A 14,865-nucleotide genomic window follows, 5' to 3' on the forward strand; every position below is an offset into this window, starting at 1 on the left:
CAGGAGCATGAGTCACTGTGTTTTTTCTAAGGAATCGATGGTATTGCTTAAGCCAGTGAGTCAATTAAGTGTAGGTTGTTCAAAAAAAATCCCATTTTAATAATAGCAGTTATAATAACTAATACTTATTGAATGCTAACTGTGGTAGTTAGATTCAGGTGTCAGCTTGGCTAGGTGAAGGTGCCTAGTTCTGTTGCTGTGGACATGAGCCAATGGTACATAAACCTCATCTGTTGCTGATTACATCTACAGTCGGCTGGGAGGTGTGCCTGCTGCAGTGAATGATGTTTGATTTAATTGGCTGGTGCTTAAATGAGAGAGCTCAACATAGCACAGCAAAAGCAGCTCGACATACCTCATCTCAGCATTTGCAGCTCAGCCCAGGCCTTGGCGATGCAGAAAGGAATCAACCCCAGGGGAAAGTTGTTGGAACCCAGAGGCCTGGAGAGAAGGCCAGCAGAGATCGCCCTGTGCCTTCCCACGTAAGAAAGAACCTCAGTTGAAAGTTAGCTGCCTTTCCTCTGAAGATAAATAAATCCCCTTTTATTGAAAGCCAATCCATCTCTGGTGTGCTGCATTCCAGCAGTTAGCAAACTAGAACACTAGCTTTGTGCTGAAACCAGCTAAATACTTCTATACATATCTCAGTTAATCATTACCTGAAGAAAGTATGGTATCTCTATTTTATAGATAAGCTCAGTTGAAGCTCATTAACTTTCCCAAGGTCTCACAGTTGCTAGGTGGTAGAACTGAATTTCTGTCTGATTCCAAAATCCATGCTCTTATGTACCGTACTATATTATTACTACTATTTATTATATCAGTGACTAAATTAATGCAGGCAAGTATGCAGAGGACAGAAAAATCGGGAGACATTTTCCTACAGTTGCAGACTGACTGGCTGTGATGCCTTGGCAATTTCCTGAGGTGAGAAAGGTTCCCAAGGAGAGGGTTGGGTGTTCTTAGAGGAGGAGAGGGACCCACTGAGGGTGACAGACGAAGCCTGCCTCTGGTGCTGGGACATATCAGTCCCATCTCCTATATCTATTCCGGAATTCTGCCCACCATCACACTTGGCCTCCCTTCAGTTCAATCCCATCTTTTTCTTCTTCTTTTTTCTTTTTGCATGGGTAGGCACCAGGTATCGAACCCGGGTCTCCAGCATGGCAGGTGAGAACTCTGCCTCCTGAGCCACCATGGCCCACCCAATCCCATCTTCTTTTATTTCAACTGAATCTGGCTGAAATTTTTAAACCTTGATTACAAAATAAATGAAAACCACGAAGTGACATTTTCAATGCCTTAACTCATGACCCCAACATACTAGCAGCTGTACCGCACACCAGCATGACCACCAAGGCTAAGAGGCCAAACCTTCCCATTTCAATTGCTCATTCCAACTCTGGGTAGATAAAGCATGGGAGATTCAGGCTGGCACCACAGTCTGGCCTGGCGGGCATCAGTTCTTCTCCATACCTCCTTCTTAGCTGCCCTCTCTCTGAGTATCTGTCCTCTGGCAAGCATCACATCCCTCTACCTCCAAGTTGCCAACTCCCCAGGTTCCTGGCCTCCTGGGGAAGAATAACAGTTAAGGCCTGGCTCATCTTGTGTTGGATTTAACATCCCCATTTCTTGTGCCTCCTAGTGACTCTTCCAAGGAGTCACCCTCAAGTCCATTTCTTCTTGCCTCTTAAATTTTGGTTACCTGGTACACAGCTACTAGCTGAGGTTTAAACTAGCTTTGGGGGAGAGCTTGGTTTCCTTACTCAGGTTCCCATCTGATATTTGAGTCTGCTTCTCTCCTCTGCCTTCTGGCTTGAAGATGGAACTGGACTTCCTGGAGCCCAGTGTCTCATGTTGGATCCCTCTCATTGCCTGGAGTAGACTTCTTACTTCCAGCAAGTTATTCCTTCTGCCTGGAACGCTCCTCTCTTCTTCCTTATCTGGTTACTTTTTAATTATCCTTGGAATCACAGTTCGGATATCACTTCCTCAAGGAAGCTATCTGCAAATCTGCTTGTGGTTTGGGTGTCTTTTCTCTGTGCTGGTTGCCTTTTCAGCTCTTGAAATACTATATTGAAGGGGTGCACAGGAATTCAGTGGTAGAATTCCCACCCGCCATGTGGGAGACCTGGATTTGATTCCTGGCCCATGTACCCCCTCCAAAAAACAAGCAAACACACAAACAAAAAACGTTGTGACCAAAATTCCCTATGACATAAATATCACATATCTGCCTCTGGGTATGTATATGTATAGATATAGAAATACATATATATAGGGAGACGCATTTTAAAAATACTATATTGAAATTGGTTACTGTCTGTCTTCTTAGTCTAGATTCTAAGCCATCTGAAAATCTATGTCTTATTTACTGGTGTGTCCCCCAAATCTAACAGGATTTGCCATGTAGTAGGTGCTCAGCAAACGCTGTTTATTTAATGCATTCATCAATCAATGATGGAACCTCTTCTAGTTTGAAAGCTGAACCCAATACCCATCAGGTTTCACTTGCTGTATAGAGATGTTCCTGACTCCTGCTCATTTGTGGAGAAGCCTGACTCTAATCTGCTGACTAGTGAATGAGCAAGCTCAGATCACCCAGCCCACCCGTCTCCTCAGGTCTCTCAATGAACTCATTTTTTAGGGATTCCCAGAAACCTTCTGGTTGCCCATTTCTATAGGTTTTCCAATATCAAAAATACTCCATATAGACAATGTATTGGGGTAGAATGGGTTATGCAGCTATAACAACCCCCAAATCTCAGTGATTTAGGCAAGAAAGATTTATTTCTCACACTCCGTATCCATCATGGTTGAGCAGGGGACAACCTGATAATGTAAATGTAATGTAACTGATTTACATTATCATCTCTCAGGGACCCGGCATGACACTAAGACATCCTGTGGTAAAAACAGACAAAACGTAAATCCTGTTTCCATTGGTGTAAACTTCTATTTCCCAAAGTATTTGACCTTAGAACCCTTTTTTCATGTAATCTTATCGTCCATCTTACAGGCCTCATGCTCACTGTCAGTCTAAAAGTGATTGTAGTAAAACAAGCCTTGGTTGCAAATCTAATAGGTGATAGCATACTAGAAAAATGTAGGAATCCCTGCCTACATTTATTCATTTGTTTAAATATATCCAACAAATATCTGTTGAGCCCTTACTCTGTGCCACACACTCTTCTAGGTGCTGGGGACACAGGATTTGCCAAAACATGTATGGTCCTAATTCTCTTCAAGCTTCCATTCCAGTGGAGGAGACAGATATTAAACCACAGCACACATAGCTATGCACACAAAGTAAATAAATTCCAAAGTTCAATGGAAAAAAAGCACAGGGTATGCTATGAGAACATGTAATAGGATGATCTAGTCATACAATACCTCCCTAAGGAAATTAACCTACCACCTGCAGGATGGACAGTTAGGCAAGGTGAGGGGTGGGCTGGCGGGCAAGGGAGTAGGGGAAGTAAAGGTTGGCGGTAAAAGTAGGATATGTTCCAGACAGGAAGAAAAAAAAAAAAAAAACAGAGGTAAGAACAGGGACTCAAGTGCAGTTAGTACACAGTGAAGAAGGATGGAATAAACAAAAGGGCCACATCATAATAGGCCTTGTAGGTCAAATAAGCATTTTGAATCTCATCCCAAGAACAGTGGGAGCCAATGAAGAGACTCCCAATCTAACAAGCAAACTGCAAACACATTCAGCTAATTAATAATATGGATTTTTTATAATAAGATCATTTGTTGGCACAGCACTTTATGCTTTATAAAATACTTTCACATCATTATCTTATGTCTTCCTTGCAGCAACCCTTTGAGGGATATAGTCCAAGTATTGCAATGGATGGGGAATCTGAGGCTCAGAGAGGCGACTTACCCAAGGGTGCACAGTTAGCTAGCCCTGGAGCAGGTGTGCACACCCAAATCATTTGGCTTCTTAAGCCAACTATGCAGAGAAAGCTCTGGCTCTGCATGAGTCCATCTTGGAGTCTATGCCCCCACTGGCAGATAGGCTGCTTTATTAGAAGGCTGCATGGAATAGTAGTCAAGTGTTCAGTCTAAGAATCTGCCAGACTGGGGTCCAAATTCCTATTTGGGGGCCACCATGTAGCTAAGTGACCTCTAGCAAGTTATTCAAGTTCTCTAACCTTCAGTCTTCGATTTCTTTATTTGTAAAATGGGGATAATCATACTAACTTCACAGGGTTGCTGGAACGTTTAAATGAGATAATGTATGTGAAAGTGCCTGACACAAGGTAGAAGCTCAACAAATGTCAATTTAATTGATTTTTAGAGACAACTGGCTCTTTTATTTTGGAATCTCAGGATACACTGAATGTGGAAGTTAAATGAAGCCCAAATCCCTTCCTACAGGGGTTCATTGTATATGAAATGAGTTGAATATCTGATTTGCAGACATTTCAAGATGGTGCAGATGAGGAGCACGTGTTGGAGCCCTTCTCGACTGTGAAGCTAATGGACAAATGCACTCTTTACAGCTGTCACTTCTACCTCCCAGACTGTGTAGGGGAGTTCTGCAGATGGTAATTTCCCTGGGAGCTAAGTGCAGGGGAGTAATTTACCAGGTGTCCTCCCAAGTGGATATTATATAGCTGCCTTGAAAGACACGTTCAAGGAGCTGTCAAGGGGTCAAGACCTTGGGGAAGCAGCACTGAAGGGTCTCAGAGGTCCACTGAGCATCAGCTGAAAGACTCACCCAGGGAGTTGAGGAAGGGGTATCAGGATTAAGTACAGGGGCCTGAAGCACAGGGAATACCTGTGAATCACAGGACTCACTGGGAATCCTTGACCACTTGTGGATCTTCCAATCCAGGGCAGTGTGGGCCTTTGTGGGACCCTTTCTCTGCCATGGGGTGTGATGTCATATGGATGAGACAAACCTTAAGTTTTCCTGGCTTTGCAAGTAATCATTGTTCTTGAAGATGGGCCTGCTGGAAATGTGTGGTAGGTTAAGTGGAGTCTCAGGGACCATTACCAGTGACTTTCAAACATTTTTACCCTGAATCACAACCTGAAATATATTTTGCACGGGGACCCGGGACACACACACGCACATGCATACACACACACGGACCTGAGACAAAAGTTTCATTAAGCGATACCTACACTTACACATGTGATGCACTCTGGTATTTTATTCTATTTCTTTAAACTGATTTCATAACCTGCTAATGTATTGCAACCTGCACTTTGAGAGACATTGGTCTACTAGATGATGACTTGTTCTTAAAGGTGATGGAGAGAGATGTTCATGAATAATGAAATTCAGAAGGTCAATACCAAAGGCTGAAGAGCCTGACCAAGTACTTTAAATGCTTAGGGCAGATCCAAAATATGGTTTTCTGTCACCCTCAAATATTGAAGTTGACAATAGCAAAAACTACAAGAAGAAGAAGAACATTTTACATGATAAATTTTCAAATATATCAATTGAAATGTACATAACCAAGCTCTAAAGCAATAAAGCGAAGTCCCAAAGTGCCAAGAATAAAAACTCAAAGCCAAAGTGAACAGGGGACGTTCAGAGAAGCTTTAGAGCCAATATGTCAAATGAGCTAGGGCTTAACAGTGATAAGGGCAGGAGAGTGGGCCCCAGATCTCTGCAGACTGAGGAGCTAGAACTGAGCTCCCTTCAATTAGGGGCCTGGGGCTACCTATGCATGTAACAAGAATCAGAAAACTCCATTCACTGATGGGGATTCAGTAAAAAGACTTTCACCTTTAAGGCTAAAGGTAGGAAAATAATCATCTGTCAGAAGTCAGAACCCAACCCTGTGCCAAACAGTGGTATAGGGTGCAAATTTGCATTACTTACAAGGTATAAGAATCTCAGTTCAACAAAATAAGAAAAGAAACTGGTATAGAAATGATGAAACTTCTAGGATCCCAGTAAAGGCAAAACTACTTGTTACCCCAAGGGCATGCAAGTCTCCCACAGAAAACAAGTCCTGCTGGAAATGAGATTACAATAAAAAATTACAAGCCTTATGAAGAAATGTACCACTTTAAGATCAGCAAAAACTATACAATGGAAAATTCAAATAACTGCATAGATAATAAAACCATATGGAAAATAAAATCCAAAAGAGAAGAGTAAGACACAGTGGAAAATAAGCAGAGTTGGAAAAGAATCAAATAGAATTTGTAGAAATAACATTTAAGTAAAAACAACTCAGTGGAAGAGTTAAAGAGTTGACAATACTGCTGAAGGAAGAATTGGTGAATTGAAAAACATTGGAAATTATCCAAAATGCAGCTTACAGTGATAAAGTCAGAGAAAATATGAAGAGAAGTTAAGGGACTTGAGGGATAAAATGAGAAGATTCAATAAGGACATTAGAAATTCCAAAATGAGAGAACAAAGTTAAAAAGAAAAGAATCAATGTTTGAAGATACAATAGTAGAGAATTTTCCAGTGTTCAACGCAGAAATGAATTCTCAGTAAAAAGGAAAACAACTGGATTCCTAAACAACAACAAAAAAATAGGTTAAACCTAGACTCTCTATAGTGAACCCTATACTCCAGGTAACTATTGTTCAACAGAAAGAGCGAAATAAAGACAATTTCAGATCAAAAGCAAAAGGATTTGCAAATTACCGAAAGTAATTTCTAAAAGATGTGCTTCAGCAAGAAAGAATTTGAATCCAGAAAGAATTGGGATATAAGAAGCAATAGTGAGCAAAGAAATGGTATATATGTAAGTAAATCTAAATAAGTATTAACTATTAAAATAATGCTAATATAATAAAATAACAACAATGACTATTTTGAAAGGATATAAAAATATAGTGGAACTAAAATACTAATTGATAAATAACATGAAAGGCGGAAGTAGTTAGTTCGCATTCTAAGATCCTTCTATTGTTTAGAAGAATAGAAATGTAGATTAACTTTAGTCTTTCTTAAATAAAATATGCATGTTAAAAAACTTAAGGATAATTCTCTAAATATAGAATGTATAACTTCCAAACCAGCAGGGAATAAATTAAAGAATAGAGAGAATAAAGAAAACTTTGTCAATGCAATAGAAGGCATTGAAGAGGGAAAAGAAAAATCATGATAAATAGAAAACACAAAATAAGATGGTAGAAGTAAGTTCAAATGCAGCATCTTATGAATGCAAAAACAGGGCACTGCTGGGAGAAAACATGTCATTCTTCTCAGGTGCATAAAAAACCCCATCCAATAGCATTGGACCAGGCCTGGCCCTGTGGGGAGGTATTCCAAGGGCCACATGTTTACCTAGGCTGCTAGGTATTAGAGCCATTCTCGGGGCCTGGTATCCTCAGAGGCCATAGTCATGCTTGGTTCTGACCAGCACAACCTCCCCAGCCTTATCAAGATCTCCTATATAGGAACAGCATCCCTTATTAAAAGTAATTACCACTATGGAAGAATGGCAACTAATAAAGGTAGAAGGAATTACAAAATTAGAAAAATCACCCATTTTGCAACCACTCTAGTCATAATTGATTCAGGCCAGAATCATCCATGGATGCCATGACCACTGAAGAAAGATTCTTAGACAAAAGGATAATTACAGCCTCAAAATTTTCCATCACAGATCATGCATTCATCATAAAGGGGAAAATTCACCTTGACAATGGAGACATCTGGATGATCCCACCTTAAAAGTTACCAAATTTATCATCACCAATAATGGGAGAATCTGAAATCCTGTGCCGCCTGCTTTATCAGCCACAAGGAAGGACACGCTGTCTACATGGGATTCCTGCCCAAAATGTTTATCTGAATTGAGTCATGAGGACTCAACCAAACAAATCCAAATTGAAGGACATTGTGCCTGGACTTTTAAAAAAGACAAAATTCATGAAAGACAGGGAAAAAAAACAAAAAAAAGCATTGGGGAGCTACTCCAGAATAGAGGAGATAAAAGACCTAAAATGACTAAATGCAACACAAGATCTTGGATTGCGGGTGTGGGTGGCATCTGTAAAGGATATTGTTGGAACAATCAAGGGGTTTTGAGTGTAGACTCCATATCAGATAAATTGTAAATTCCTGGATGTAATCATTGTGCTGTGCTGAATAGCAGACTGTCCTTACTCTTAAAAGATAACCGCTGAAGTATTTATGTCAGCACCTAAAACACAAATGTGGGGAATAGTTAAAAATGGGTCAATCTGTATAGGCATATGGGTGCTCATTGCAACAATGAACTTTTCTGTAGGCTTTCAATTTTTTTTGTAAATAAAAAGTTGAGAAAATATATAAAGACTTAAAATAAATACAGCAACCCCTAATGAAATAAATAATGATCTAGTCAATGATAGTAAATGCCTGCTAAAGCCATTAGCTGAAAAGCTGATGGAAGAAAAAAAAGCTGATGAGGAACTTTATAATGAATAGATCAGGCTGAGAGCAACTGAACTCACTGATCAGTCCTAATATTCTACAAAGAAATACAAGTAGAAATTAGATGGTCTTGATATAATGCAATGGAAAGGACAGTAATACCACCAGCAAAGTGTGGCATTGCCAAAAAATCAAACCTGAAGCCAAGCAACTCTAGAATCTACCAATTTAAAGGGACAGAAAAACACGTTAAATGACACCAGAGGGGGTACAATCAGTGAAACTCAGAATGAGGGAAATTCCGTAAGATAAATGACTCCCGGCATCTTCTATAAATAAGTTGCAAGGAAAAAAAGAAAAGTGTAACCTAAGGAATAAAAGAAACATAAGAGCCATTCAACCACTTACAATGCATGGGCCTTGATTAGAACCTGATTCAAGAAAATTTGTACACTGAATTGTTATTTGATGAGAGTAAGGAACTGTAGTTAATTTTTTACTTAAATGGGATAAAAGTGTTGTGGTTGTGTTAAAAGAGTCCTTAACTTTTAGAAACACATATTGAAATATTCATGGATGAATTGATTTGATGTCTGTGATTTGCTTCAAAATAACCCTGGTGGAAGGAGTAGGGGGTGGGTAGAGAGGAAATAAGATTAGCTGCGGGTTGACAATTATTGAAGCTAGGTGAGAGATATCAGGAAGTTTTATTATATTTGAAGTTCCTTACAATGAAAAGGTAAAAACAAACAAACAAACAGAAACCAAGCCACTCCGGTATTTTCCCAATATATTCTGAAGAAGTCTCTTGAGTTTTTTAAACCAGACTGTTCTGTTAGGGGGGAGAAGCAAAATAGTATATCTGGGCAGCCCCTCCCCCAACCTCAGTAAAGCGGAGGGATTTTCCCAGTCCGGTGGGTCGGACCCAGACCACAGAGAGGTGGTCGTATTAGATATCTTTTTTGTAAGACTTTTTCAGGCTGAGTTCAGAAATCAGAGGTCAGGGATGGGGCTGAGGGACAGGTCCTTCGCCGCGGGGGGTATGCTCTGCTGAAGCCGTCTACTCCCCTAGATTTAGGACCTTCATCCTCTGTATCGTGTTTTCCTCTGGGATGGAGGAAGAGATCCAGGCCCACCTCTCTCCAGTCTCACCCTCGGACAACCCCACCCCCAGTCCCACCTTCTTCGCACCCCATTCTTCTCTCCTGTCCGTCTCAGTCTCTGGCCCATTTTTATTCCCCACCTCCTCCAGTCCACTCCTCCTCTCCATCCTCCATCTCCTGTCTTCCACCCGACCAGGCACCCCTGATAGGTTCAGGGTCCAAGAGAAGGACAGCTTTTATGTGTCTTGTAAAATTCTATTATATCTGTATTCAAAACCTAGCAGCTGAGAAACACTGGTAATAAGCGTGTTATTAAGCGTGTAAATACACTTCCACTCCAGGGCCTCCCAGGGGCAGGGGCCGGATTCTCAGCTGGGGCGTCTCCCCTGCACGTAAGTCCCTTCCCACCTGGTCTCCACCCCAAACTTGAACACTGTGCCCGAGGCCCAGGCTTCTTCCAGTCTCCAACCACCACAGTCCTGCAAAACCCAGACTCTTGGAGAAAGGGGGCGGGGGAGAGGGCCGAAGAAAAAAAACATTAGGAAAAAAACTCCCACCCAGAGAGCATTCTTTCTGCAGCACTCAGGAAAAAGGATGTCTCACAGGGGACTGGAAGGCGAAATTTTTTCACATCCAAATGGATTGCAATTTCCCTCCATTTAGCACCTGAAGGTAATTAGCTCGAAGAGACTGCCGAGTGCGAAACACGTTCACGGAACATTAACTCTCACACATTCTCCAGTTGCAGGGAATTAATAGGAAAGATTAAAGTTTAAAGAGAGCAAAATGCCATTACCTCGCCAGCCACCTCTCTCCGCGGCAGCATCTAGCCCCCGAGAACCTTCGGCCACTGCTTCGGCCCCAGGCTCAGGTCTCAGCCTCCAGCCTGGCTGACTGGGGCATGCGGGTGTGCCCCATTGGTGGGGCTACCGTGCTCGTATGCACATGGGTGTGCAAAACAGGGCAGCTCTGACCCTTCACAAGGCCAATGCAACCGACCCCCCCTCGCACCGCCGTGGCGTCTGGGGCAGGTGTGTTCTCTTACAGGCTGACACCTGGCGTTGGTGTGTGCCGAGGGCCCGGGTGGGGGTGAGGGTGGGTGCTAGGAAGGGTCATTAGCATGGGTGTGCCCCGTGGTTCAGGGATAGGGGGTAAGATCTGCTGGCTTGGCCAGCGATAAAGAGGTAGAGGTTGTGCCTCCCACCTCAAGAGGGTACAGAGACCCCAGGCAAGGTGATGGAGGAGTTGCTTTCTCACCTCCACTTTGAGGAAATGGGCAGGGCCCACAAACATATACCACACACACGGCTTCCCACGGTCACACGCAGTGGTCCTTTGTCAGTTTGCTTTTTTCAAAGTTTATGTAGGCTTCAAATTCTAAAGGCTTCTGTGTTGCTTCAGTATTTTAGGAAAAGATGGGAGACAGAGAGGGAGTGAGGGGGGGGGGCAGAGGCAGGCAGGAGAGAGAGAGAGAGAGAGCACGAGATGAAATTGAGACATGGAAGAATTTATTGCCCAGAAAATTCCATTCTGCTATCTGATTCAAAAAGTCCAGTCCCCCCAGCTTCGGAAAATCTATTTTCCACATTTTAATACCCTGCAGAACAGTCCTCATAACTCATCCGAGTGTGTTAAGCACAGTTTTATTAGATCTGAAACAAATTTTGGTGGGGAGATACTATAGGTCATTAACCATGGAGTAATTTTATCCTTGTTTCCCTAATGATGCCATAATGGCGAGCGAATTTCTTAACTAAAGACCAAAGAACATTTTGAAGGTCAGTTTCATCTGTGAGCTCCTTCAAGCGCTTCTCAGAGAAGATTGGAAAACTCGCCGATTTTTTGAAGAGTCATTAATAATGTGAAAGCTGAAAGCACCCTCCATTTGCGTTCCTGCTTTTTACCTTTTAATTTTATATCGTCCCCGCTCAGAGCCCCGCTCCCACTGCTTCACCCCCCTCCGGACCTCCCGCCTGCCCACCCACCCCATGCAGGGAACGAGGCTGCTCGGTGCCGGGCTCCAGGCCGGCTGAGAGGGGCAGATGGGGGCTGCGGCAGGGGAGATAGAAGAGCTAGAAGGGCCCGGGAGACCCCTCTAGCCAGGGCATCCTGCTGAGATGGGGGCCCTGGCTCTATCTCCAGAGTGTGTGCAATGGGCGCGGGTCTTGTTAGAGGCATAGTGTATGGGAGTGTGGGCACACATGTGCAAATGTATACTCAAGGGACCAAGGTCTCTAGATTTGCATGCTGGCTGTGCATATCCACGTTGGGGACCAGTGGTGACTCAGTAGTCCCTGTTGGATGCAGGCTGAGAAAGGGGATTGAAAACCAACCTTGGGTCCAGTGACCTGAGACCTGGGTCAATTGGAGGGACACATGGTTTGTTGGCAAAGCAGGGATGTCCCAGGAAAGATGGCTACCATATAGAGGGCATGAGACCATTGAAAGCATGCTGTTAACCCTAATTGTGTGTGTGTGTGTGTGTGTGCACGTGCACCTGTCTTGGGGGTGGTGAGATTATCAAGGCAAGAGCCCAAGGCCTCTCCCCACTAGGAAATATCTAAACATGAGAGATGGTGACCATCATTCGGACACACCCCTTACCCCTTGATCCACTCGCCCCCTTGTCTCCAAGCCTGGAGTTCCTCACTCACCCACTTCACTCGAGTCCTGATCCCCAAACCTTGGCTCCTTGGACCCCCTTCCCCACCCTGCCACCCCCCTCTACTCCTTCATCCATCTGCCGGCTCTCATTGCAGGGTGCCCAGCCCGGAGCCGCGACAGGGCAGCCCTTCCATGTGTGTGCGGGTTTGGGGAGGAGGGGGCGGTGTGGTGACACTCCGTGCTCCCAGATGTGGTGGCAGCGATAATTCCAATTTTATGCCTTTGTTATGGCTTTAATCACTTTCTTTATGCGTTTTGTTCCAGCGATCAGGGAGAGACACCTGATAGGCAAAGAGGATACCAGGGGAACCATTTTTATTTGGAATGTGGTGAGAAGTCTAATTAGAATCTGAATTCTGCTGAGCCTTGAAATGGCCAGCACTTTATCCTGATCGCCTTAGATATTGTTTCGAGTCAATCATCTGTCATGGTGCGGCAGGAGAGGCTCTCCCTTCACACCACACTCCCGCCTGCTGCAGGCCCGGCCGGGGGCACGGTGGGGCAACAGGGAGGCTCAAGGGCCCCCACCCTGATAGGGGTGCAAGCCTCCTCGATGGGGGAGGGTGGGGGGACGGTGCTGTCCTGTGTGGCTCGCCTACCCCTGGCAATGGCTATCTTTGCTGGGATGCTGAGTTTGAGCTCATGGTGGATGGGGGGCGGGGGAGGGGGTGTAGGAAGAGGGTGCCAAGGGACCTGTATTAGAATCAGGAAAAATTGGGGTGGGGTCAAGCCTATCTTGTGAGGCACCCCCAGCACACTAACCACCACACCACCTCTCTGTCTATAGGTGGCAGTTCCTTTCTCATCTCTTCACTGTGCCCCACATACTCTGTATCTCTCCCACCGCATCACTGTACTCCAGACTCACTACCCACATTTCCAGACCCTCCCTGGCCCAGCATCTGCCACAGTTGTATGTTCAGCTCCATTTCTCTGACTTCGCTCACGCCAGTCCTGCCGCTGGAATACATGCCCCATTCTCTCTTCCTCTTTAGGCCTGCCATCTGTCAGGTTCTCAGACTCCACCTCCTCTAGGAAGCCTTCCCTGACTACCCGAAGCCTAAGTCCACCCTGAGAGGTGGACACATTAAAGCACGGACTCTCCTACAATGGACATGTTAACTGCAAACACTTTCTCCCACCAGATTTTGGAGGCCTCGCCCTCCCCTGCCTCTGAAGAGCTTCCAATTGTTTCTTCTCTCTTTCTCTAAACTGCTTTGGTTTGTGTGTATATGTTTTCCCCTAAATCTCCTCAAGCCCCCTTTGAGCATGGCAAAATATAAAATAGAAATAAATACTGCTCTTAATGACAGTTTTATTTCCCCAACCACAGTGTGAGCTCCCAAAGTCTGCACATTTCTTCCCTGACTCCTGCCTTCCCCAAGGCCTAACTCTGAGTGTGCGGGCCAGGCCCACAGGGAGGAGCTGCTCCATAGCACTTCCCGTCAGCTTTCTCCCTCCTGCTCCCTCTCGTCTCCCCAACCCCACCCTCTTGCCTTAAGTACCTCCAAGCTGGTAGCTATGGGCACTGTTGGGGGTCTCAGGGGCTACTTGTGTCCGAAGGAGATGCTGTTTCTGTTGGGGAGGAGGAGCACGTGCTCTGTGGGAGCACCTCTGGGGGTGTCACCTAGATGGCATTTCCTTGGAAAGCCAGCGATCCCTGTATGGTCAGGGTTGGGGGTGCTCTTTGGAGGGTTGGACCGGTCAGTGTGCCCCATAGAGCAGTGTCCTCACTGATGGTCATTGCCTTCTAGAGGCTGCTGGCGTCATGGGGTCCCTTAATGATGGTCCAAGCAGCAAGGTGCTCAGATCCCCCCCATGGAGAGTTACTGGCAAAAGACCCTTCCCAACCTCCTCACCTCCCCACTCCCAAGTGAACTCCACTTTTAATGGAATCCAGACTCATTTTGTCTCAGGATAGCCTTTCTCTGTTTGTAACTCAGCTCCCCCTGGTCCCTGAGGTGAGTGGGGAATGGGGGTGGGGCTCACTGCCAGGAACTGGGGGTGGTTCTCTGAAGTCCATCACCAGGACTCTAGTCCTTTCTACCAGACCCTCCCCACCCAGACCTACCCCCCACCATCCCCCAGCAGCCCTTATCCAGAGGGCCACACTGATGGATGGAGAGGGAAGAAATACTGATTGTTGGGGAAAGTGATCCAGGATTGGGCTCCCTATTTAAAGGGGAAGGCAGGATAGTAACTAGAGGTACTTAGGAGCAAGCTTCCTATCAGGAAATTACAATCAGCAATTAATATCTGGGTATAAATTAATTTATCATATGGAGTGATGTGTGTGCATGTGTGTGTGAGATGGACAGCCAGTGGGTGAGGGACTCAGCCCCAATAAGGGCGAAACAAGGGGTCCCCCACACTTGGTCTGCTCAGGCAGAAGGGTGCAGGGTGAGGATGGCTTTTTTCTCTGGCTGCTGTTTCCCCATCTACATGAGTGGGGGCCCAGGGAGTGCACATGCTGGGGGGGGGTGGGGGGAGGCTGCGGGTGGGAGGACGGAGATGCCAAAGCTGGTAAGGCTTGGCCTCTTCCCATCTCAGTCACCCTCGAGGCACTATCCTCTCACTGCATCCGGAGCTTGGCTACAACAGGGTAGATGAAAAGGAGGAGAAACTGTTGGATAAAAAGAAATTTGAAAAAAAAAGTAAGTGAAATATTCAAACTGGAAAGTGATATTATAGAAACTGCAGCCCACGGCTCAGTGCATTCAAATTTATTCAAACTCGGCGCCTGACAGT

Source organism: Tamandua tetradactyla, chromosome 13, assembly GCF_023851605.1.
Source record: "Tamandua tetradactyla isolate mTamTet1 chromosome 13, mTamTet1.pri, whole genome shotgun sequence".
NCBI classification, from domain to species: Eukaryota; Metazoa; Chordata; class Mammalia; order Pilosa; family Myrmecophagidae; genus Tamandua; species Tamandua tetradactyla.